Consider the following 24,614-nt stretch of genomic DNA (forward strand, 5'->3'; position numbering starts at 1 on the left):
CCGCTGCAGGATCGAGTGGCATTGAGGTCTGGCACCGCGTTTCATCTCTGTCGAACTTGTTACTGTTTGTTGTTGTAATCTCAGCCTCCTGTTTTATTACGGAATTCCAGTATGTTGACCCTCGAGCTGAGACTGTCGTGTTTTCAGACAGTGTATGGTCTCTCTCTCTCTCTCTCTCTCTCTCTCTCTCTCTCTCTCTCTCTCTCTCTCTGTTTTTTTTTAAAGGCAGTGCTTAGCAATGGCCGACTCGTCGAGCTTCCTTTTGTGTAATATGTCACTTGTGCTCGGTACAATGCACTGCAACTGTATAAATTCTCTGATCTATATAGATGCGGCCGCATTCACTGTGTACACCCGGCATGCGGAAAGCTGTGTCGTCTTTAACAGGGCGCAGCACTCTCGTGTCTCAGGGGTGGTCCAGAGCGCTGGCGTCAGTCCGTGCCTCTGCAGCGCGTGTCCTGACTCTTATGGCAACTGAAAGCGTCTGCAATATCTCTCTTGCTGTAACCGTTCTCTCTGAACACGTGTCTCGAGTGCAGTAATTCAGACGTCGTCAGAAATAACTTTTGCTCTGTGTATTAACATGTTCGAGACCACTTACTCGTGTACAGAGTGGTGCAAACTGTCGGCATTTGGGTATCGATCGGCGCATGTCGGTTTCATATACACTGAACGATCGAGTCGGTCTCCTGCCACCTGTTGGACTAAAACGTCCGGGAACGGTAGCCGGCCACAGTTTTCAATCTCGATGGTAAATATGATTTGGGATGGGAACTGTTTGTGTTATACTGCTGCAGCAACTTTTCACCGTGTGACCGCACCGGGAAGGAGTTGTAGACGTACGCCAGGAAGTGAGACGGACGTGAGCCGTCGAGTTCAGAGCTTGCTCCTCAAAGTGCTCCACGAAGAAATTTTCGATTGCCAGAGACAGTGGTGAACCGGGCGCTGTGTTGTCAGTCATTTCGTAACGTTCCTTACAGTACGAGAAGTACATCGTCGTCAGAATGTGCTGGTACAATTTATCGATTCCAGGTGGAAACTGTTAGGTCGAAAGGTCCAGTGTGTCTCGTACTTTCATCCTCGTAAAAAGTGACACTATGTCCAGACTAACCGTTATGGCTTTTTGATTATTTCCATTTTCTCGAGTGTTTCGGCAAATGTCTGCGAGTTTCCAACATGGTGTTCACAACGTCCCAGTTTTGGCAGTAACAATCCTACAAGATGTATTGCCTGTTTGTAGGTGCGGGAACTAATTCCACTAACAATGAGCGTAAGAGGGATATTTTCCTTACACATCTTCAGCAATCCGTAAAGCCCGAGAGTTTTGGCGGCACGAGGCATTAATGTCTTCACCACGTCATTTATTAACTTCCCTGTCTTCCTGGCGACGACCTGTGTGACGTCGTGACTGAGCTTCCGGTACGCGTCATTTTGTAACATGTGTAGCACCTTTAAGTGGTAGTCTTCATAGTTCGAAACCACAGCGAGCGTAAGCCACGTCATTCCTCCCAGCTAATATTTGATTTCGCTTAGCTTTTGCCAGTGTACGGCCGGCGGTTAGTCTGACGTCCTCAGCTGCGTCGTGTGAGAGGTGCCGAGTGCATTGCTCTATTCCACTAAGAATATAGAAAATTGTCACGGGAGTGGTGAAAATTTGAGGCCTCTATCGATGCTGCCGAGAAGTCGTCGTCCGGTTCTCGGTCGGAGAGATTGACGACTGTTCTGTGGAACTTAGCATTCTCCACATCACTTCTGTGAGTTAAGCGATCAAAGTGGCACGAATCTGGCACCGTTCTACTGCCGCGGCTACTCCCACCCACTACCGATCGAACGGCGACTAGGTCGGTGACAAAAATTGACGGCAGTCGAGTAGGTTTCTGGCATAGAGATAGAGTTCGTACCGTGTCCGCTGTACGCTATTCAAAATTCTGTCTACTGCAGCGGTTCAGATGTGATCCTCAACTACAGCAAAGTGAAGAGTTACCTCCTCATCCCACCGGCATTGCAAAAATGCTAAAGAACTCGGCAGACGCGATTTCTTTTTCTGCTGTTTTTTCAGCAGTCTCGCACGGCAATTTACGTCTCCTCGCCGTAGAGGAAAGACGTGTGTCCTCAGAGTCTTTTGCACCGGCCCGTTCGAATGAAATGTTCTCAGTTTTCGAGCCGTGTCGATTCGAACAAAATTCTCGAGTGTCCGACGGCCGTCTCTGCCACTGCCGTCGGGAGTGAAACTGCCGACCACAGAGCCGACACGATTTTGCTCTGACGTAGCCTCTAGCACCGAGGGCCCTGTCGGAGACGACACGGGTCTCCACATGTACGGTGTCCCTCGCGGATGTGGTAGTATCTGTACAGGTCACACAGTTTGTACAGTCGCAGACAGTTGTACCGAGCGCAAGTGATATGTTAAACGAAGTGAAATTGATGAGCCGGCCGTAGCTGAGCGTCGCCCGGAAAATGGACTCGAAACAGTATTCGAGAGAACGAGAGTCTCGGCTCGGGAGTCAACGTGTCGGAATTCCGTTACAGAGGAAGTGGCCGCGATCCGAACGGACGGTGACAGTTTCAGTAGAGACCGGGAGTACACACTCGGTAGGGTGGGGGGGGGGGGGGGGAGAACTTACCCGGTCACTTGCAGACCAGTCTGTGGCGGCAAAAGAAAAACTCTAGTTTTAAATTTCAGTTTAAGAAATTACTTATGCGACAGAACTGCACGAACGTAACACTGTTTGACTGTCGTGCCAATTCCTCGGTCTAGAGAAGCGGCCGGAAGAGTTGGAAACGAGTAAGCAGCCACGTCCCGACAGAAGCCCAGTTCGGTTTTACGGAGAGTACTCCACGGCACCGGCCCCGTACTCAGCCCGCATTTCTCGCAAATCTCTCGCCCGGCAAAAAGTCCCGAGCGAATGGAAATAGGCACCGGTGATTGTAGCGTATCGGAAGGGTCGAACGACACACCTGCAAAATTACAGACCGATATCCCCAACTTCAGTTTGCTGCAGAATCCTTTGACATATTCTCACTTCAAATATAATAAACTTTCTGGAGACTGAGAAGCTTACGTCTGCAAATCGGCACAGTTTTAGAAAACATCATTCGTGAAACTCGGCTTGCACTTTTCTCACACACTAAACTGTGAACTGTGGAAAAGTTTGAGCAGGAAGAACAGTCGTGTAACATTCGAATACGGCATTAGTAGAATGCAGCTTGACAGTCACTTTGCTTAAATATCTAGGTGTAATTTTGCAAAGCAATACGAAATTGAATGAGCACATTAGGTTGATATTACAGAAGACGAATGCTCGACTTCATTTTGTTTGGAGAATTCTTGGAGACAGCTTATAGAACACTAGTAGACCCATTCTCGAGTACCATTAGAGTGTTTGGGAACCTCACCAGATTGGGTCAGAGAAAGACGTCAAAACAGTTCGGAGGCGTGTCACTAGATTTGTTACCGGTAGATTTGATCACTGCGCAGGTGTTACAGAGAAGCTTTGTGAACTCTGATGGGAATCCCTAGATAGAGAGTGACGGTCTTTCTGCGAGGCACTGTTGTGCAGGCTTAGAGAACTGTCATTTGAGGCTGACTGCAGAATGATTCTACTCTGTCAACATAGATTTTGTGTCAGGACCGTGAAGACGAGATGTGTGAATTTAGGGCTCGTACTGAGAATTTAGAGTGTCTTTTTTTCTCATGCTCTATTTACCTGAAGATGCTTTTGGAGAGAAGCATTTCTTAATATGAGATTTATTCTGTGAATGCAGAACTCACCATTATGCCAAAAATCTGAAACAGATACGCAGAAATGAGAGGAATGACGGCAAAGGGTAAATGCCACTTAGTTCAGGATAACTTTTTCCTCGAGACTGTCATTATCTGAGCTCTGGTCCGTGGAAGAGTCACTGGAATTGCCTGAGGATACAATTATGCTCTTAGTGTTACTAGCTTCGCTTCACTTTTGCGTCCTTCCTTAACAACTCCCTCTTCTCTGGCGTTAATTGTTTCACTGCTTCCACTAACAGTTTTCAAATTTTCGTCATAGTGAAGCTTTTATCGTTTGTTGCAAGTAACGTTTAATCTGCGTCCACACCATTTCGAAGGTGTGGAAGTGGCAGTGGTACTTTGGAAGCCCAGAATGCTGTGACCGCAGTCTTTAACTGCCTCATCAGCGACATGCCGTTGAAACTGACTTATTTTTTGTCACCATTCCCACGAGTTCTGCTGTACACAAATTGTGTGGAATTTCCAAACTGTCGCATTTTAACTGTTAGACATCGTCAGCTTCTTTTGTTGCTGTGGTCGAGACTTTATCTTTAGTAACTGAATGCTACGGGGCATTACTCATTACGATGGTAGATGGCTGATCAGAGTTTTCAAGTAGCTATCCCTCGAACCACTTCAGAAAATTATTGCAATTCATTCCTTCGTGGTAGTCACTTGTTTTCCTCGATTTGTAAATGAGGAGACAGTTAGGTACGAAACCGGATGCAATTCTGGTTTGCGAGACAATAATTGTTGCACTGTTGCCTATGGGAGCAGCAGAACTCACACATACATTATCATCTGTCCTGTCTTTTCTGTCTGAATGACAGACATTTATTCAGGTTTCTTCGAATTGCAGCTTAATGACGTTTCTCAAAACCGACACTGCCACGCTAAGATGTCACTCTCTCCATTATAATTTTTTGTCCGTCAATTTTTTGTATAAAAAACGGAGAGCTTTGACGACCGTTACCAGAGAAGTCTCGCCGAATAACTCTGCCTTGTGGGGAGTAACGCACAGTTTTGTTATAGTGGAATGTTCTTGTCTTCCATAATATCCGTGTATGTGGTGACGAACGGCAGCTTGTGAAAAAGGGCCGTACTTAACTGCTCGTCGTTCTGTTCGTCCTCCTTTACCAGGTGTTCGCAGTTTGGATGAACCGGGCTCCTCCCATTTGACACGGCATTTTTCCTTCCAAACTCTGATGACAGTATTTTCGTGTATCTTCAGATTGTCTGCAGTTCTTTAGACTACCTTCATTACGGACAGTAGAGTCGCATTGCCATCTCCTCCTCTGCCTCCTCAAAATATTCCCGCACTGAGCACGAAGATTCGCATGTCTGACCACGTAAAATGTGAGCAGATAGGTGAATTTCCTGTGTAGTGATTGCACACTTCTACTGGGAGGTTCAGACATTTTGTCGCACAAAATGAACTCGACGCACGGAAAAACGGAGCGCGTGACTACTGTTTACATTACTAACTGCAAGCGTCGTCTGGTAACGGCTACAGTAGCTGCTACCTGCAGTATAAATAGAAATGATCCGAGGAAATATTTGAAACAAACTATTATTCTGCATTTTTTGATTAAAAAATTGGAATTTTAGTGGAATATTATGCTTATTGTAAAAATAAGCATTTTTAATTGTGGGCTAGTACTGTTAGTAAAATGGATTATGCAGATTTTATAGTATGTACACATAAAAAGTAAAGTCCCCGTTTCTGACTATAATGCTTTTGTACACCAGCCTCTTTAACTGTTTCAAATAGAGAAACCTCTTGCACTTACCAGGCTAGTCTGTGACCTGTATGCCTCATCTACCAGTTTCCATTCAGAATCACGGGAACCAGTCACAGTCGTGCAGTGTTCGTAACCTTCAGTGTAAAGCACTCTCCCCTCTGAGTTATCTGTACTATCCGAGGGTCTCGCTTTCGGCCCTAAACCCGCATTTAATCGTGCCGCTTTGGTGAAGGATCTACTTTCCTTCACTCGTAATGTAAACTGGAAGTATCACTTTGCAACCCGACGCCAAAACCTTTCCGACGGCGAGCACGACGTCAAACACTGCCTCTTAACAGTTCGGACCGCGGTCCCGATCGGATCCGTCACCACTACCTCAGAATCGTCCCTTACGTGCCTTCCGAGAATTCCTCGCGTCCAGAATTGCTTTTCGACCTCCCTCGGGACTCTACAGTGTGACCCTAACCTGTCCTCTGCAGAACTCCGGGCTTTGCGTTCCCCGAAAGCCGACAACTCTGTTATTCTCCCGGCAGACGAGGGACGTGTCTGCCGTCGAAAACCCGTCCCTGCGGTACAGACTCGCCTACGGTCCCTCCTCGAAACCTCGCCACCCTCACGAGGACTGATGCCTCAGTTCGTAGAACTTCTTATCCCGTCCAAACCGCACACTCCTTCCTTTTACCTCCTTTCCGAGATTCACGTACCCAGTCACGCCGACCGTCTCGTAGTTGCCGGCTGGGAAGCGCCCGCCAAACGTATACCTGCCTCTGTCGATCGACACCTTCGACGTATACTACACACACTCCTCTCCCGCATTAAAGATACCGACCGTTTCCTAGATCGTCTGAAAGCCGTGCCTTCCCCACTCCCACCAAACACCTCACTTGTCGCGACTGCTGCCACTCCCTCTGCAGATCCGTAGCCCATGTACGTCGTCTGTCTGCTCCCGAACATTTCCTCAGTCGGCACCAACCTGATTTCAAATGTACGGTATCCTTCCTGCTCACCTTGATCGACTTTAAACTTACAGACCACTACTTCAACTTTGAGGGGCAAGCGTACAAACAGATCAGGGGTACAACAGTGGGCTCCTTCTCATGCCCACCTTTTCGTGGACTGCACGGTGGTGGCTTTCCGGGTATCCGTAAACCTTCAGTACTTGGTTTGATTTAGATATGCAGCTGATGTGTTTGCCATATGGACTCGAGGTGAGGCAGACCTGTTAAAATTTCTGTAATCTCTAAATATCTTCTCCCAATTAAATTCCACGTGGTCGTATTCTGAATCTCTTGCCACTTTTCTCGATGTCGATCTCGTCCTCGTCGAATTTCAGCTACACACCTGTGTCCACAATGAATGTACTAACAAACGACAGTACTCACATTTTGACGGTTACTGTCCTTTCCGTGTCAAACATTCTCTCCCGTACAGCTGTCAAACATTCTCTCCCGTACAGCCTCTGCATTCGAGGCAAATATATTTGTTTGGATGGAGACTCTTTACAGCAGTACACCTCCTCCCTCACTTCTGCCTTCACTGGATGTAACTACCCCACCTGCCTAGTTCGAAAGCAGATTTCTCAGACCGTCACATCCAGACCGGCTACTGCCGATCGCTGCAAAAAAGAAAACTTCGGAGCACACCGTTTGCCACCCAGTATTATCCTACTCTCGAATGTATTAATCGGCTACTTTGCCGAGGCTGTCACTTTCTAAAATCGTGCCCTGAAATGAAGTCCATTTTGTCTGAGATTTTTCCCACCACACCTAGGATAACTTTTGTCGCCCTTCCGATATCCGCAATATCCTTGTCGGACCCTTCACTCCTCCTGCACCCGTCTCCCTATCCTACGGCTCCTACCCCTGTGACCGTCCCTGCTGCCCTCCTACCACCGACTATTCCGACCCTGGCAAAACGTATACTGTCAGAGGGACAGCCACCTGTGAAACGGTACGTCGTGTACCGGCTGTTACGTAAACACTGTTTGGCCTTCTACGTCGGCGCGTTTACCACTTACTTGTCAGTCGGGATCGATGGGCACAGACGGAGGATGTATATTGGCAACACTCGATATCCTGTTGTAGTGTGTGCCCTGCGAGATGACAGTCCTGACTTCGGTGCCCATTTCACCGCACGTGTCATCTCGATTCTTCCCCCAAGACACCGGATTCTCAGAACTCTGCAAGTGAGAACTAACATTATAACACACTTGGGCTTGACTTAGGTCAGTATCTTCAGTCTTGGCTGTCTTTTTAAGTAACTGTTACTTTCTTTCTAAGTGACTATTCCTTTCTTCACTCCTTTCTACATTTTTCGTTTTCTTTTCTGGCTATTTTTCACCTCCCACCTCTACCACATGCAGTGCACTTAGCTTTCCGCACTTAGTAACTTGTGCGCCGGCCGCTGTGACCGAGCGGCTCTAGGCGCTTCGGTCTGGACCCGCACGGCTGCTACGGTCACAGGTTCGAATCCTGCCTTGGGCTCGGATGTGTGTGATGTCCTTAGGTTAGTTGGGTTTAAGTAGTTCTATGTCTAGGGGACTGATGACCTCAGATGTTAAGTCCCATAGTGCTTAGTACCATTTGAACCTAACTCGTGCACGATGTTTTGTCAGTAATCTCTGTCTTGCATGTTATCTTATGTTCCACCTTTAAGCTCTCAAATCTTGTCCAGTGCAATCACCAATGGTCAGGCTTTCATTCTCATCCTGTCCATTACGTCTCCCTGACCCGGGATTCTGGGCAACTTTACCGAACACTACCTATTTCCTAAATATTGCGTCTTATTCCTTCACCCTTCCTTCTCTTTCAAACCTTCTGCAAGAAGAAGGAAGCACTAGCTCCGAAACCTGGCATATTTAAATTCCTTTATATGCCTTTTCTCTTGGTGCATCTTGGTGAGTAGACTTTTTATCTAACCAGTTATATATTAAAAAGTTGAATATTTTACTTGATATGAATACCTATTTCGTAACATTTACATTTTTCTGCCATTTACACGATTTTTAAAGTTGCTTGAAAAACATAAAAGAGGGTTTAATAGTGTAGGCTCCCACGGCCAGTCATTCGACATAAGTGTTGCCTGGGTATGGTACTGCATCATAATGTATGAAACTACTGCTGCTGCAGTTATAAGAGTCGAGGGTCATGAAAGGGAAGCAGTGGTTGGGAAGGGAGTGAGACAGGGTTGTAGCCTCTCCCCGATCTTATTCAATCTGTATATTGAGCATGCAGTAAAGGAAACAAAAGAAAAATTCGGAGTAGGTATTAAAGTCCACGGAGAAGAAATAAAAACTTTGAGGTTCGCCGATGACATTGTAATTCTGTCAGAGACAGCAAAGGACTTGGAAGAGCAGTTGAACGGAATGGACAGTGTCTTGAAAGGTGGATATAAGATGAGCATCAACAAAAGCAAAACGAGGATAATGGAATGGAGTCGAATTCAGTCGGGTGATGCTGAGGGAATTAGATTAGGAAATGAGACACTTAAAGTAGTAGAGGAGTTTTGGTGTTTGGGGAGCAAAATAACGGATGATGATCGAAGTAGGGAGGATATAAAATGTAGACTGGCAATGGCAAGGAAAGCGTTTCTGAAGAAGAGAAATTTGTAACATTGAGTATAGATTTAAGTGTCAGGAAGTCATTTCTGAAAGTATTTGTATGGAGTGTAGCCATGTATGGAAGTGAAACATGGACGATAAATAGTTTGGAGAAGAAGAGAATAGAAGCTTTCGAAATGTGGTGCTACAGAAGAATGCTGAAGATTAGATGTGTAGATCACGTAACTAATGAGGAGGTATTGAATAGAATTGGGGAGAAGAGGAGTTTGTGGCACAACTTGACAAGAAGAAGCGACCGGTTGGTAGGACATGTTCTGAGGCATCGAGGGATCAGAAAGTTAGTAGTGGAGGGCAGCGTGGAGGGTAAAAATCGTAGAGGGAGACCAAGAGATGAATACACTAAGCAGATTCAGAGGGATGTGGGTTGCAGTAGGTACTGGGAGATGAAGCAGCTTGCACAGGATAGAGTAGCATGGAGAGCTGCATCAAACCAGCCTCAGGGCTGAAAACAACAACAGCAACTGCTGCTGGATAAAAACCGATGTTTCAGCCACGATTGCAGTTAGCAGTTCAGATTTTGCACCCTCGTCACAATTCCAGGTACCGAGTAGAATGCTGACTCGGACAATCCTGTCTGCACGTAGTGTATAAATACGAACCCTGTGCCACTCTAGGCTGACAGTATTTTCTGTACACAGCTACGGTACATAAAGTCCTGTACTCTCGTGGGCCGAAATACTGTTCTGTCGGTTGCAGACTGATACAAAACGGAATGCCTGCCACACTCCACCTGTCCACACGGCAGCTGCCACGGCTTCTGTTTAAAATGAAAAGCATTCTGCACCCCCGTGATGGCAGTGGCTCACTTCTCCTCTTGTTCGTCCGGGTCTCTACTTGCAACTAACGAAGTGCTGCCGTTTGTTCCTGGCCTCAGGTGCGCCATTACGAGGGTCGTATTCTGAGTGTTTATCACCGTCACTAAATATTGCTGTTAGGCTGGACCGTTCCTTCTAAATTTATCTTTTTTTGTTAGAACAATGGCAGCCCAGAAATTACAAGAGTAATTTGTTTACACTGTGGGTTTAAGGAAATATTGTTGTGAAAAATTTGATTTTTGTGCAAAGATTTCAATCAGGTGGCTTTTTTAAGGTTTCGATACGAGCTCAGTCGACGGTAATACTTCGGACCGCCTTTTGGCATTCGTAATGATCTTGCCTGGGAGATGCCATCAAATGGCCCGTCTTCAGTTTTGTTGAAATTTGTATGGAATGTACTTAAAGAGTCCTGCACGAACTTTGGCAAAGTTACAGCAGGTACTAGAGCCACCTTCACGAGGGCCACCATCTTCAGAGCTCAAAATGCACGATAATGCCTATAGAGCGAGGAGCCGGCAACTTATCATCTGGACGACGTTTTGTTTCGGAACAGAGAATTGATGTAAATGGAGATCAGAAAGCAATGCCCCTGGCACTCTATCTTTTCAAATGTGCTGGAAAATTTTGAATTGATGCAGTGTGTATCTTAAAGTTAAAATTTTTAACACCAGTAGACGCTCTTATTTTTACTTTTGTGTTGCTTCGTCGAAGCTGCAAAAGTATGGCTTACATTTGTAAACAGAAAAACAAGAATTATATTAATTGTCGTGTCGGTTCCCTGCCAATCACATTACATTCTGTCATTTAGTCCACATACGAACTGAGTGTACAGTCGTGTGCCACTTTGGATGTAATTGACAAAATTTTTGGATGTGCAAGTGTTCCTGCTTCCTAACTTCATTCTGATTTTACCTTTCTTTCTGAAACACCTAATTTATTCCATAGTCTGTATGATGGATTAGCTCTGAGGTCAAAATGAAACTTTTTTCCTCAACAATTAGATATATTAGAGTTTTCCTTCATTTCTTTGGCCAGTTAGTTCTGATGTAAACAATTAAAACATTGTGTGCTTGCACCAGTTTCCTCAAATTCATCAAGATTGAGCCCACTTGCGGCATTTTTATGACCGCAACCTCGGACTATGTCTTGTGCGGTGTTGCATTACATCAAATCTGACAGGAGCTTCATTTAAAATAATACACTTTCAAGGCAATTGAACATTTCATTTATACTGCCCACAAGTCTTTTCTATATAAGAACTAACTCCGACAATGGAGAATAGAGTAACAGTATAAATAGGGATAAACTGCTACTGTAAAAGTGAATTTGCAGTGTCCACAGCTGTTGGGTTGCATGCTGGTATTGGTGGGTAACTCGAGGACACGAACGGTGGAAATAAAATCGAATCAGTTTGTGACTCAGTTGATGTAGCCAACTAGAATGCTCATAAATGAAGGTATCTGATATTTTCTTTTATTAAATTGGAGATTTTGAACATGTGCAGAACTTTGACTATTTCGGTTCTAATATTAACAGCACAAATTCCATGTCAACTGAAATCAAACTGCACATCCTAAGCAGATAGATGCTTGCACATGTTTAAGAAATTGTTGGCCTTAGGTTGTGAAATAGGCAGTTGAAGCTCCATCTATACAAAGTCACAGTCAGGCCAGTTTTAACCTGCGGATGCGAAACTTGATGCTAACGAGTGTTGACGAGCAGTAGCTCAGGATATTGGAATGTAGAGTTGGACCGCCTCGTACGAGGAGCTGACATCGTAAGAATTATAAAAAGTAGAAGAATAGCCTGGCTTGGACATGTCCTCAGGATGGATACTGGAAGAACAACTAAAAGATTTTTGGATGGAGGCCAACCTCGTGTTTCTGCTGGACTATGGTATGATCTTTTCATTGGTGTTAATTCTAGCCTTATGTGGTATCAAGTATAGATAAAATTAACTATTTTTGGAAACTTAAGCAGCTCACAATGTAGTGAATAGAATTGTGGGAAACTTAACAGTTCACTAATTTTCCAGCAGGGTGGCTATGACAAATGATCGTGTTTTCAGTAGCTTTCATTCTTTACCTATTCATTGTCAAAAATTATACGAACTTGTTGCGGGGTAACTTTTCACTTAGTATGAAGAGAGATTGTGGCATGGCCATTGCTTTCTTTCATTTCTGTGTTCTGTCCAAAATGTTGCTGGAATTTCAAGTTGGAGTTGCCCAACTCTATTATGTCGGAAGTAGTGGCTTGCCGAAGATAAGGAGCTTACTGTGTTTCTCATTTTGAAGAATGTAGCGTGTTTCCCTGTGAGTCCTTTAGGGACATTCTGCACAAATTTCAACAAAACTGAAGCTGCTAGAGTTGTGACCCTATCCCAGTTATGGAATATTCATAATGAAATTCTGTCATCCTTCCCATTTGCAACACAATTGAAGGAGATTGTCATGTGAGAGATAGGTGACATGAGGAATACCATTACATTCGATATTGCACCAACATTTAGCCGTGAAATAGATGTGTTTGCAGTAGATTCTGCAGAATTAGACTGGTGCTGAAAAACAGGCTTATCTCAATCGGTATAAAGAAATACTCAAAAAATTTGACAGAACAGATGGAAAATCTGTGTACGACACTGTATGGAGAGGTGAGATATGTGTGTTGTAAGCTGCAGTCGAAAATTTAGGTGCACTGAGATGAACCGAATATTACTAATTTGATTCGTTCGCAAAGCAGTTCCGTGAAAATGATTGCCTTTTCCTTTGGTTAAACTTATACATTGTGACCTTTGCTTTAGAAGATTGAGGATCACAGTTAATGCCAAATGGTATACAACAAATTGTGTGCCATATGTCATTACTAAAATTGGGGGAAAAATGGAAATGTCGTGTCATTCTTCATTGTCACACATCATGTGAAACGATTGCAGATTTGATGGAAAAAGACCATTGGATTAATGTCTCGATGTCTATATTCACTTGACTTATCACCTGCTGAAAATCACTGCCCACACAATTTTTATTTGACTTAAGGAACAAAAAAAAAATTTTGACACTAGACAAAAATAAATAAATAAATTTGAAAGGTGGCCCTCGAATCTCCGAATAGAGTACAAGAAGTACAAGGCGTGTACACTCCTGGACAATCGGGAAATCTGCGTGAAACTCAAGAATTATTTCACTTGTGAATTTTTTTTAGAATTTCGGAAAGTTTTTATTGTTTCAGTTTTCAGTTAAACTTTTGTAATTTTGACTTCTAAGAACTGATACTTTAAGAATTTTACTCTAGCCCGCAACTGCAGAATATTACTGCAGCAGTAAAATGTAAACAAGTGAATAACACCAAAATAAAACTTTCGCTGTAAAGAAAATGCACCATTTACAACAACAAAATACAGTGCACACGCAAACGTTTCCCGACAGCAAAATGTTTCGAAGGCTTTAGGACGAGGACTTCCTGACAACAAACTGCTTCTGATAAGTGTGACATCACAACTGTTCACATATCTAACAGGTTGTGGAAAAATATTGGGGATGGTGGACTGAGAAGTGTTACTTTCAAAGTAAATTTCCTTTTATCCAAGATGAGTTATGTAGATGTGCAAATATGTGATGAATTTCTTAAATTCCGCATGTTTTTGAGTCTCATTCAAAATTTGTCACGTCGAGGAGCAACCACTTAGAAAAATTTTGGGCCCAGAAAAGAAGCCATTTATGCAATTATTTAAAATTTTATTAGCACATTTGAGTTTGCTGTATCTTAAAGGCTAACACATGCTAAAAAAAGACAGAGCGTAAAGATTAGTTTTCATATTTATTTTAGTTCTTTCATAGATTACGAATTATGCAGTAAAAATGGCAAAAAGTATAATTATCCCTTAAAAAGGGGGGGGGGGGAGGGAGGAGGGGCGTGCTACTTCAGTTCTTGAGCAGTTTCACAGATAATTGGCTTTTCTAAAAAGTTAAAGTGCTTGACGGAACACACATTCAGCCAGGTAACATATGAAATCTTCAGTGCACAGCAATGAAATTTATAACTGTGCTTGTCAGAATATTCAGATGCTGCAATTTAAGCTGTGCTCTTAGGATCCTGCCTAACCATACCGTTGGGAAGAAAACAGGAAAAACAGTGTTGATCACCAGTATTATACAGGGTGTCCCATTTATCTTGACCACCCTAAATAACTTTGTTCAGATGCAAATTACAAAATTTTTAAAGCAAATGTTCTTTAGACATCCGAGGGGCACAAATCATCATGATTTCCTTCGTTGTAGCTTTGTTTTTTACAACGGTATGAACAGCGGTATGACTTTTCTAAATGGAACCTTGTATATTTTATTCGGTAATTCATTTGCTCTCCTAAAGACCTATTCAAACATGTATCACAGTGTACCATTTACTGAAACACAACGTTATTAATTGCATAACAGAACACTGAGTTTGATCCCGGGATCACGAACTCGTCCACTTGCTGGAGTTGTCAGAAATCAAATGTTAAGCAAGTAAAAACGTAGCACAAAATTGACTTTGACTCTCCTGTACCAATGCCCAGGAGTAGAACATTCAAAGGTGCACAAAGTGGTGACCCCGGACACCGATTCACTGGTGCACTCATTGAATGAAAGAATTATTTACTGCTTCCAGTGTTGCCTGCTTAAGAGAATTACAGGCACTACGATACATTCCTGCACGTCCTCTGGAGTTGTCGGAATATTGCGATAGACGACATCTTTAATGCATCCCCAAAGAAAAAAGTCCAGAGGATTTAAATTGGGAGACCTAGCAAGCCGAGTAACTGTTCCTCCTCGACCAATCTACCTGGCAGGATACCTTCGGTTCAGAACACGACGTGCACGCAAGGACACCCACCGTGTCGGTACCACATAATTATTCTGGTTCGTAGCAGCACTCCGTCTAGAAGAGGAGGAAGAATTTGGCTGAGGAAGTTGGCATACGTTGTGCCGTTTAGACCACCATTGGTGAAATAAGAGCCAATAATTGTAGTACCGACTATCCCACACCAGACGTTAACTCTCCACTGACACCGATGTTCCACCTGTCCGAGCCGTCGTGGGTTGTCGCTGGACCGATAGTGCGTGTTCCTCGTATTTACCTGTCCTTTGTTTGAGAAGGAACATTCGTCAGTAAATAGAACAATGGAGAAATAGTTCGGGTTGGCAAGGATTTGCTGCTGTGCCCACTGACAGAACTGTACACGATTCTGGAAATCGTTCCCACGCAATTCTTAATGTATGTATATTTGGTAATGGTGCAACTGGTGACGTGTAAGAATAAGATGTACCCTGGTTTTAGGAATGCCAATCTCACATTCGAGCTGTCGTGTGCTCACATGTAGATTCATAGCGACAGAAGTGAGAACAGTAACTCCGGCAGCTTCGTCTGTACGAGTCTAGGACGATTGCATTGTCCTGGGCTGAAACTTCTCGTTCCCCGAAGCGTCGCAACGGGACGAGAAAACATGTGTCGGGAAGCTGGGTTCTTGTCAGGATGTCGCTCTCTGTACAGTTCCGCTGCCTGCGTAGCGTTTCACCTACCTTCAACAACAACAACAATAAAACAAACGTTATGTTGATGCAGTTTGTAGGAAGGACAGCCTTTACTGTATGGCTACTCTACACAACAGTATTTAAAAGGACTAAACTGCTGTATTAAATGTACCCGTACATAAGAAAACAGTATTGCAATTACTGTTCTGCTGACTTACACCCTCTACAGATGAGTAGCATTTCTACCTTCTCTTTGTCGGTGTACATTCTACTCCCGCAACTCTTCAACTGACAGTGGTTGACGGAATGACAGGTGTGCATTCTACGTATGTTTACATTTGTCCTCTTTCAATGTCAGCACGTGGATGTGTTCCATTACCCCGAGTACCTGCACTAAGTGCTGGGAGCGTCAACGTCAGCGTTGTGCTACGTAATTAATAATGTGTTTCAGTGAATGGTACACTGTGATACATTTTTGAATAGGTCTTTAGGAGAGGAAATGAATTACTGAATAAAAAAATACAGGGTGCCATTTCAAAAAGTCATACCGCTGTTCATATCTTTGTAAAAAACAAAGCTGCAACGGAGGCAATCGTGCCGATTGATGTCCCCCCGACGGCTAAAGGACATTTGCTTGAAACATTTTGTAATTTGCATCTGAACAAACACTTATTTACGGTGGTGAAGATAAATGGGACACCCTGTTTGTAAAAGCTTATCTTTTCTTGTAGCTATACTGTATGTGTATTGATTTAAACCATTAACTTTTCCTATTTATATGTTCGCACTACTTAAGTGATCTTCCTGTTGGCTGACAACATCACATACCCTGTGCTCTTAATATCCACTGTCATTGGCTGATAAAATCACATCACAGAAGCTACGATTGGCTGACGAAACCCCATCTCGAAGTGTAATCTCGATTTCAGTGCTTCGGAAGTTGTTGTGCTGTATTTGGTGAAATTCACGTTTATACTTTCACAGTACAAAAATATGCAGTGTACGTGTTGCCGCACATCGTAAATCTTTCCAAAACGTGGTGTTGTTGTACTGGGTTAAGTTTTCTAAAGACCCGGAAAATTCTCTGCTGGTGTACAAAGCTTTTACCATTCGAAGGATTGATAAGTTTTACAGCTTCGAAGGAAAGTATATCTTAACTTAACGTGGAAAAAATGTACTTTCAACCTGGGTTATAACGTATTTTCACTTGGGAAAAAGTGTCCGCATGTACACCCTGTACTGGTTATTCGTGGAATAACTTTTAAAATGTGTGCTTTTTGAAAAAATTACACTAAAAATTTAAATTTTGTTTAAATTTCTTTTCTAATGTTAACCTTTACGGTGTTTGTGTGTCATAGGAAAGGGGATTCTGGGTGTGTGGCTCATTTAGGAAATTGCTGCCGGTAAATCTTACAGGCTATAAGACCGTTGTCCACAACCCGATACCCCGAAAGGTTTACCAACAGCTACGTCATCCGGTCTTGAGAACCTTCATTCTGTCACCAATTATGAAAGCTTTTACAGCAGTTTCCAAAATGGTCATTTCCTGTTTCTGGGCTCATTTATGACAACTTTAGGACTTCATAATTCAAAAACAAATTGACAAATCTCATGAAATTTTCGTATTTTTTCAAGTGTACACCAGTAGTAAACCTGTGCCAAATTTCAAGAAAAAATGATACGTGAGGTTGAAAATGGTCTTTTTCTGCGTTGATTTGACGTGGAATGACCCGAGAATTAAAGTAAGTTATTTAGGACAACCATATATTTGTAAATATTTAGATTTGGTAAATTTGATGTCGGGAATCACTACAGAGCTCTAAGAAAATGTGTAGAACTTGCTATACGTTCGTGCTTTGCAATGGAATTTAAAGAAGGGCCTTTGCATACCATCACTTTTTATGGTTGTGTACCTCGTTCGGTAGAAGACAACCCCTGTAGGATCTCTTCATCAATAAATCCGTTTTCCCTAAACAAGAAGTCAATATAAGTAAAAAGTATTGAAAGAATAAAGCAATTTCATTAAGTTTTTGATACACAAAGCAAAATCTGTAAATCCTTGTATCCTATTCAAATAAATTCGGTGTTAGTTGACATCCATAAAGATAATATTGTGGCACTTAACTCTGCTACTGCAGGTTTTTTTATTATTATTTAAAAAAAAAAAAAAAAAAAAAAAAAAAAAAAAAAACACAATACCAACCATTTGTTGTTTCTTTGGTGTACTATCCCTTGATGATCGTGTCACTACAGTTGTAAACACCCAAACTACTAAGCTTAGCAGACCCCTAATACTTTATATTAGGATGTTGTTGTTGTTATTAATAAATCCATGATGGAGGTAAAGCCTGTATGTTGTCCCAAGCTACCCTCAAGTTACCTGCCAGAACATTTTTCAAATTCATCTAGTTGTTTTGGAAATTAGTGTGTTTAGACAGACAGATATGACAATTGTAGATTAGTCTTTAAATTACAATTCCTGTTTTTAGCTGTGATCATATTTTGAAGAAGTAAAGCACATATGTTGCACCAAGCTATTCTCAAGTTCCATCTTGATAATTTGTCCAGTAGATTCGGAGATTAGCATTTTCAGACAGACAAAGAGACATGACGGTTTTACTGTTTATACGAGTGATAACAAACAGCTGTAACTACTTAATTCCTTCCGATGTGTCGATAAAAATTACAGAGAATTTAAAATAAAGTTCAAAACAATTTTTGTACTTACTTTATAGGTTTTCTGTACTACGTCCCTGAATCACGCAGATGACATTTAACAGTAAGTCATTACCCATTCCACACTGTACGCCCTTCAGTGAGTCACGATGATGTTCAGATGCACACAAAGACTTTTCTCCACACCGCGTTCAAATGACGTGTCGGTTAATCTCGCCGCTCGTACACAAAGCTACCTTGTCTCCAAAAATGAGACTTCCGATATTGCCATAGTGTAATTTGTACATTATAAAATTCGAATTACCTACAGTTTCACTGTTTACTTCATTTTCAGAAATACCAAACCTCCGTTTGTGGTATGTGCTGCTGCTTACTGACCTCGTAAGTTGATTTCCTTGGACTGTGTTCAGATGAAAGGCCAGTTCTTTTGACGTTTTGTGCCAATAGGTGTAATTGGCCAGTACTTTTTCCTCTGCTCACTCATCCCATTCCTTAGACAGTACCGATGCTGTCTGTGAATGTCAGCATCCGTAGGTCCTCGATTGTATCACTGACAAAATCTTAACTGCACTGTAATGGCAAAGGAGAATTATGTGAAACGCATTGGCAATTGCGAATGTGGACAACTGTAAGCTGTGTAATGGAATGCTGATAAAAATTTATGTCTGACCGGGACTCGAACCTGGATTTCTCACTTACTGCGAGTGGTTGTCTCGCTATTAGGCTATCCGTGCGCACTTCACAGCCGGACCCAAACTTCCGTACATCGTCAACTGTGTGTGTCTACAATCTGCACTCGTACATCGGTTATGTACATTCCCATACAGGAGAGAGATTGTAATTGAAAGCCACTTGCCCAGTGTCGGTGGATAAATACGATATTGTTGACACCGTACTTGCATGTACGGTAGATCTACACGGTAATGTGATGTTTCCGTTACTACACTTCCGGTCAAATCTGTGAATGTGGAATGTAGGAAACGTGTATTGAATGCAATACCTGCATTATTAAATGTACAAAATAGGCCACCACAACTGTAACTGAAGGGAAAATAACACTGGTCTGATATAAAACATCAAAAGCAATAAAACTTCGTCCAACGCAAAATAAAAAAAACCAGTTTTACAGTTGTCACTACATCACAGACGCAGACACACAGGATGGTAAAGACATTAGCTTTTGAAGCAACAGTAATTATATGTACAAAAATATTCGTGTATTAGAAAGTAGAGTGAAACGTAAGAAAGTGCAAATCAGTAGACTACGTACAAAATTGTTATGTTTTGAGGAAGGTGCCTATTACGATAAGAACAGACAGCGACAGAAGTATACGCTTCTCGTCAGTGAAATACGTGTTTATATTCTCTCGCTGTCACCAGTTCTGTCACCAGAGTAAGCTGCAGTTGTACGCAATTTGAAAGTATTTCTTCACAAATAAGTTGCAGTTCGTGTTACTGAATATGTGAAATCGGCCATTCTTACATTTATTTCGCTGCTTTACGTGTCTCTCGATAATTTACTAATGCTGGGAATGCAAAAATACAACAGCAATTTTGTAAGTTAACTGTAGAGTTAATTAAAAAGCGAGCGCTACCCTTGCGGCTTTCTCACCACCGTGGGCAGTGGTGTCGTTCCAACTGTTAGGTAGTAACGATTTCAACAGTAGTGAGAGTCACAGCTGTATACGTCTGTATTTAAGTACCTACTGCCCTTTCTGAAGGGAGATTCCTTGATGTGCAGTTTTTAGACGATTGCTTGCTGTGTTAAAAGATGATTTATTCACTGCACAAATTCACAATGATGTTTGTACTGAAAATGACAACTGAAAGGAAGTCTGCACTCGAAATAAGTCACAAAGTGTATTGGCGCAATACCACATCTGTGGAAAGCGTCATCCGATATAGCTGCAAGGTGGCATCTGCGAGGGACTGTACAGTGTATAAACTTGCCGCCTGTATACGGTTCGGTGTCGTACCGCACGACGCGTGTCTCGTACGAGTACACGATCGCCGGAGGTGGGAGACTTTCGGACGACGGGTAGCCGACTCGGCCGAGGCGGAGGCGTCGGGCTGGCAGCAGTGGTAGGGAGTGGTTGTTTTAATTCGAAATGACTAAATATCTCGAAAAATATGTGCTGCGCGAAAAAAATGTTCTCGGTGAAAAATTAATGTTAGTAAAGGGGACGTCTGTCCGTGCTACAACTGGCCATCTCTGACTGCACCTCGTGTGTGGGAGGAGGCAACTTCGTATTTTTAAATGGGAAACCCCCTCCTCCCCATTTTTATTGCGTATTCGGATTCTGTTCCAAAAGAAATGTACAGTTTACTCGAACCATTGTCGTATTTGTGGTAGATGGTGCTGTAACCGACAAATATTGTGTTTTTGAAAATTATGAGATGGTCTAGGTCGCAAAGGCATATTTATTACAAGGTTTTTGAAATACTGAGTGTGCTTGTTTTTGCAACTGAGAAAAGACACATTCGATTCTACATCTAATTTATAACATACATGTAAACCTTCGATTGGTAGTGGTCGATACTGACGGTCAAGCGTTACTCGAGTTTTCCAAATGTGATTGTACAATACAAATAATGTGGCCAGAAATTGACATTCCCGGCAGACGAGATGCTTCTGCGGAATGCTACATTTCAGTGGCCACCCTCGGACCCTGCCCTCGGCGTGACCGATTTCGGTGCTCGTTTCCGTCCAACCACCGTACGTTTCACACTGGCCGCTACATCGTCACCGGCAGAATAGAAATCGCAGCGATCGTAAAAAATTAGAATGTCCACCGAGCGTTAGTGAGAGGTGCTGCAGCTGCCGTGGATACTCGTCGCGGTAGGGCGGCCCCAGTGGTGGGCGGCGGGGGCGGGGGTCACGCCGACGTCGGGCACCCCGACGGGAACGGAAGCCGATTACGTCCGCATCGCCGCTTCTGGATCGCACTAAATACAGTTTCCAACCGGACGTCGGAGGAGCGAAACGTATTGTCTTGTACAATCAAATTTGCAACACCGAAGTTTATCTCAACCGTTAAAACACAAAGTTTACATTTACATTCGAAATTAAATATAGAATCAAATGTGTCAGTTCTTAATTGCAAAAGTAAACTTATTTGGTATTTGTCGATTACAGTGCCATCTATCCTGAAAGGAAAAAGATGTTTTGAGTAAACTGTACATATTTCTTGGCACAGAATGAATGCCGCCCTCAAAATTTAACCACATAATTGATTATTAGTTTCTATGTCGAGTGCATCGTGTGAAGCTCACGACAACTTCTAGTGTCTCAGACTAGTGAAAGACCTTGCCGATATACTGAGAGAGCTCTGGTCCGACGTAAAATCACTTAGTGGATCAAAGGTCTCTTTCGGTCACTCGTCCAGTCTGTTATGACGATAGGGGAGGGCAGAAGGGTAACTCAAGTTTTAAATTCTGCTTTTAAAAAATCATCCACTCGGGAAGATCAGATAGGTGTGCCATCGTTTGACTCCCGTACGGAGGAGGTGGAAACGAGCACCCTCGGCGTCGGTAAGTAACTGCGGGAGTTGAAAACAGAGAAGTCTCCAGGTCCGTATGGAATCCCGGCTTGGTTTTGCAGAGTGTGCTATTCCACATTGGCCTCTTAGCTCGCATTTGTCACAAATCTCTCGGCCAGCGCAACGTCCCAATTGACTGTGGGTGACTGTCGTATACGAGAAGCGGAGAAGAACAGATCTGCAAAGTTACGAACCGGTACCCGTATCTTTGATCTGCTGTAGAATTACTGTGGATATTCAAAGTTCGAGTTTAATAAATTTCCCTAAGACGGATTTAGAAAGCTTCGCTCGTGCGAAACTCGACTCTCCCATTTCTCGCGCGATATCCTGTGACCCGCAGGTGGAGGTTGATGAGCAGATTTTGCATTCCTAGTTTTTCAGAAAGCATTTCACACAGAGCGTACCCAGACTGTTAACAAAGATCTGAGCGTACGGAACGTGTTGTCGTATACGTGAGAGGCTCGATCACTTTTAAGCTGTAGAACCCGGTACTTTGTTCCAGGTAACGAGTGTTCGTCACAGACCAAAGTATCGTCGGGAACGCCACAGGAGAGTGCGATAGGACCACTCTTGTTCTGTATATATGTGAATAATCTGCCGGTGGGGTGAGCAGCAATCGACGACCGTTCCCCAGCCCTAAGGTGCGGAAAAGTATCGTCAGAGAGTGACTGTAGAACGACACGGGGTGATTTGGATGGAATTTCTATTTGGCGTGATGACTGGGAGCTTGTTCTAAATGTCGTAAAATGTAAGCTAGTGAAAATGAGTATGAAATACACTCTTGTAATACTCTGTTGCTTTAACGGTGTGCTGCTTGAGACAGTCGCATCGGTTAAATATCTCACGGTGGATAGTGATACAGATAGAATGAGCAGGTTAGGGGAGGCAGAGGGTCGAATTTGGAAGATCGTAGGAAAGTGTAGCTCACCTATAAAGGAGAATGCATACAGAACACTCGTGCGACCCACTCTCGAATACTGGTCGAGTGTTTGGGATCCCTAATTAAAGAGACACTGAAACAGTTCAGAGGTTACTGCTACATTCAGTCGACACACAGGTATTGAAATGCTGTGTGAACTCAGATGGGAATCACTCGATGCGAGGTGATGCTCTTTTCGCAGAACTTCATCAATAAAGTTTTGAGAACGGGCATTTGAGATTGACTGCAGTACGAACGATCCTACTACCACTGACATACAGGTTGTGTAAGAACTGCAAAGACAGCCGCTCTGCACCCCAGCCCCCACTCTGTTTTTTGAGACGTACAGCAAATGTGACAACTGTTTGCCATACTGTGTGTGTGTGTGTGTGTGTGTGTGTGTGTGTGTGTGTGTGTGTGTGTAGTTGTAGTTGTGCATGTAGATGTCTTGTACATGAGAATGTTTTAACCATTTCTTATTATGATAATGTGCTCTTATATTTTCATTTCAGGATACCAGTTCGACCCAATCGAGTTTAAAACTGTGACAAAACACTGGACAATACCACTATCTACAACTGCCAAACAGTTTGGTCCGTGGGCCGCTGCAGATAAAGTAAAAACTTGGAAGTGTCTCACGTTGTGCCTCTTGAAAAGTGGGTAACAATTTTTGCTTCAGAAGAAAAGAGCCTGGAGCTACACGTATGGATCAAATCTTGAGGAAAATGTAAAAATGATAAATTGTAAACAGTGTAAATTTTAATTTACACTCGTCAGAATAAAGTACTGATATAATGAACAAAACTGTTACTTACAATGTGTAGTTCAGTCATATAAACGCTATTTTATTTTGTCTGCAATACATTTCACTTTGCTGCCTCAAACAATCTGAGGGAGACGAGGTGACACCCAATCGATTTAAAGTGCCATGTCGTGCAGTATGGAATGCAGAACGACCTCTGCGTCTGCCCCGTCTGTCATCAATCGTCTTCTGTTTGCTAGCACTGGGGAGAGGGACTTAGAGACATTTTTTGTTCTCGTTCCCGTTTAGGACGACACAGAAAAGCACTATCGGAGGTGAGGGTGAGCTATCTGGCTCAGTTTGTTATTAATGTTCTCACTGCGTGCTGAACCTTCCTGTTTTGAAATAAAACCCAGTGTATTCAAATTGTAGTTGACATTGTACACTAAAAGGGAAAAAAAATTTTTTTCCTGTGTGTTTTGAAACTTTTTGCACACTTTGGTAAGGAGTGTGACGAATTCTGAGACTTACCGTGTGCTCTCTCGTCAGGGCCAGTGAAGCCACAAAGACGTGTGGGAGAAAATCTGTGTGAGCGAAATGTCTGGAGTAGGAATTACCGAGTCGACTGAAATTCGTCGTTTCTTAATAGACCCTGCTTCTGTAAAATGTATTGACAACAAATTATGAACGGTGCTTGTAATGACAATTACAGGGAATTACTTACAAATTACTTTATACTGTATATACGCAAAGGCTACTGATTTGAAGAAAGGACCACAGCTCTTCTCTCGGACTGATCTGCTGCTGCTGTTTCAAACAAACCACTTATGCAACTTCAGAAAGTACGTCATCCATTATCGCTCTTCTGTCAAAACCTTTTAATATGAACACTGGAGCTAAGCATAATTTGCATCTCTTAATCCAGATATTGAGACAAATTGTGGCACCGTCTAATTGAAGTGTTTTTCTTGTCAGTTTAAGGTTTTACGTAGCTGCTGTTTCGCTCCTTGTAGTAGTTGAAGCTGAGTCAGAATACTTCACGAGACTTGTCACCCGACATATCATCTGATGCACTTATCCATTGTTTTTCTTCTTTTCTTTCTTTCTTCTTCTTCTCCCTTTCTCTCTCTTTCTCTCTCCTTCTTCTTCTTCTTCTCCTTCTCCTTTTCCTTTTTGTCACTGTAGTGACACTCTTGAAGTAGTCCCTTGTGTAACCAAGGAAAGGCTCGACTTCTTCATATTCTGTAGCTGTTATTGGAACAAAAGGAGATAAATTCTACTCGTATCAC

At 42.9% G+C, this 24,614-nt stretch overlaps 1 protein-coding gene across 8 annotated transcripts in view; it reads left to right on the top strand.

The window, feature by feature from the left end:
• The window catches only part of LOC124553849, a 35,549-nt gene extending 12,172 nt beyond the window's left edge, over positions 1 to 23,377 (top strand). For all 8 annotated transcript variants that reach the window (XM_047127846.1, XM_047127841.1, XM_047127844.1 and 5 more), the window contains one exon: positions 23,096 to 23,377. The gene's annotated coding sequence lies outside the window, so the exon portion shown is untranslated. The remainder of the gene's footprint in view (positions 1 to 23,095) is intronic.
• The last annotated feature ends 1,237 nt before the right edge of the window (positions 23,378 to 24,614 follow it).

The sequence above is a fragment of the Schistocerca americana genome, chromosome 11 (assembly GCF_021461395.2).
Source record: "Schistocerca americana isolate TAMUIC-IGC-003095 chromosome 11, iqSchAmer2.1, whole genome shotgun sequence".
NCBI lineage: Eukaryota > Metazoa > Arthropoda > Insecta > Orthoptera > Acrididae > Schistocerca > Schistocerca americana.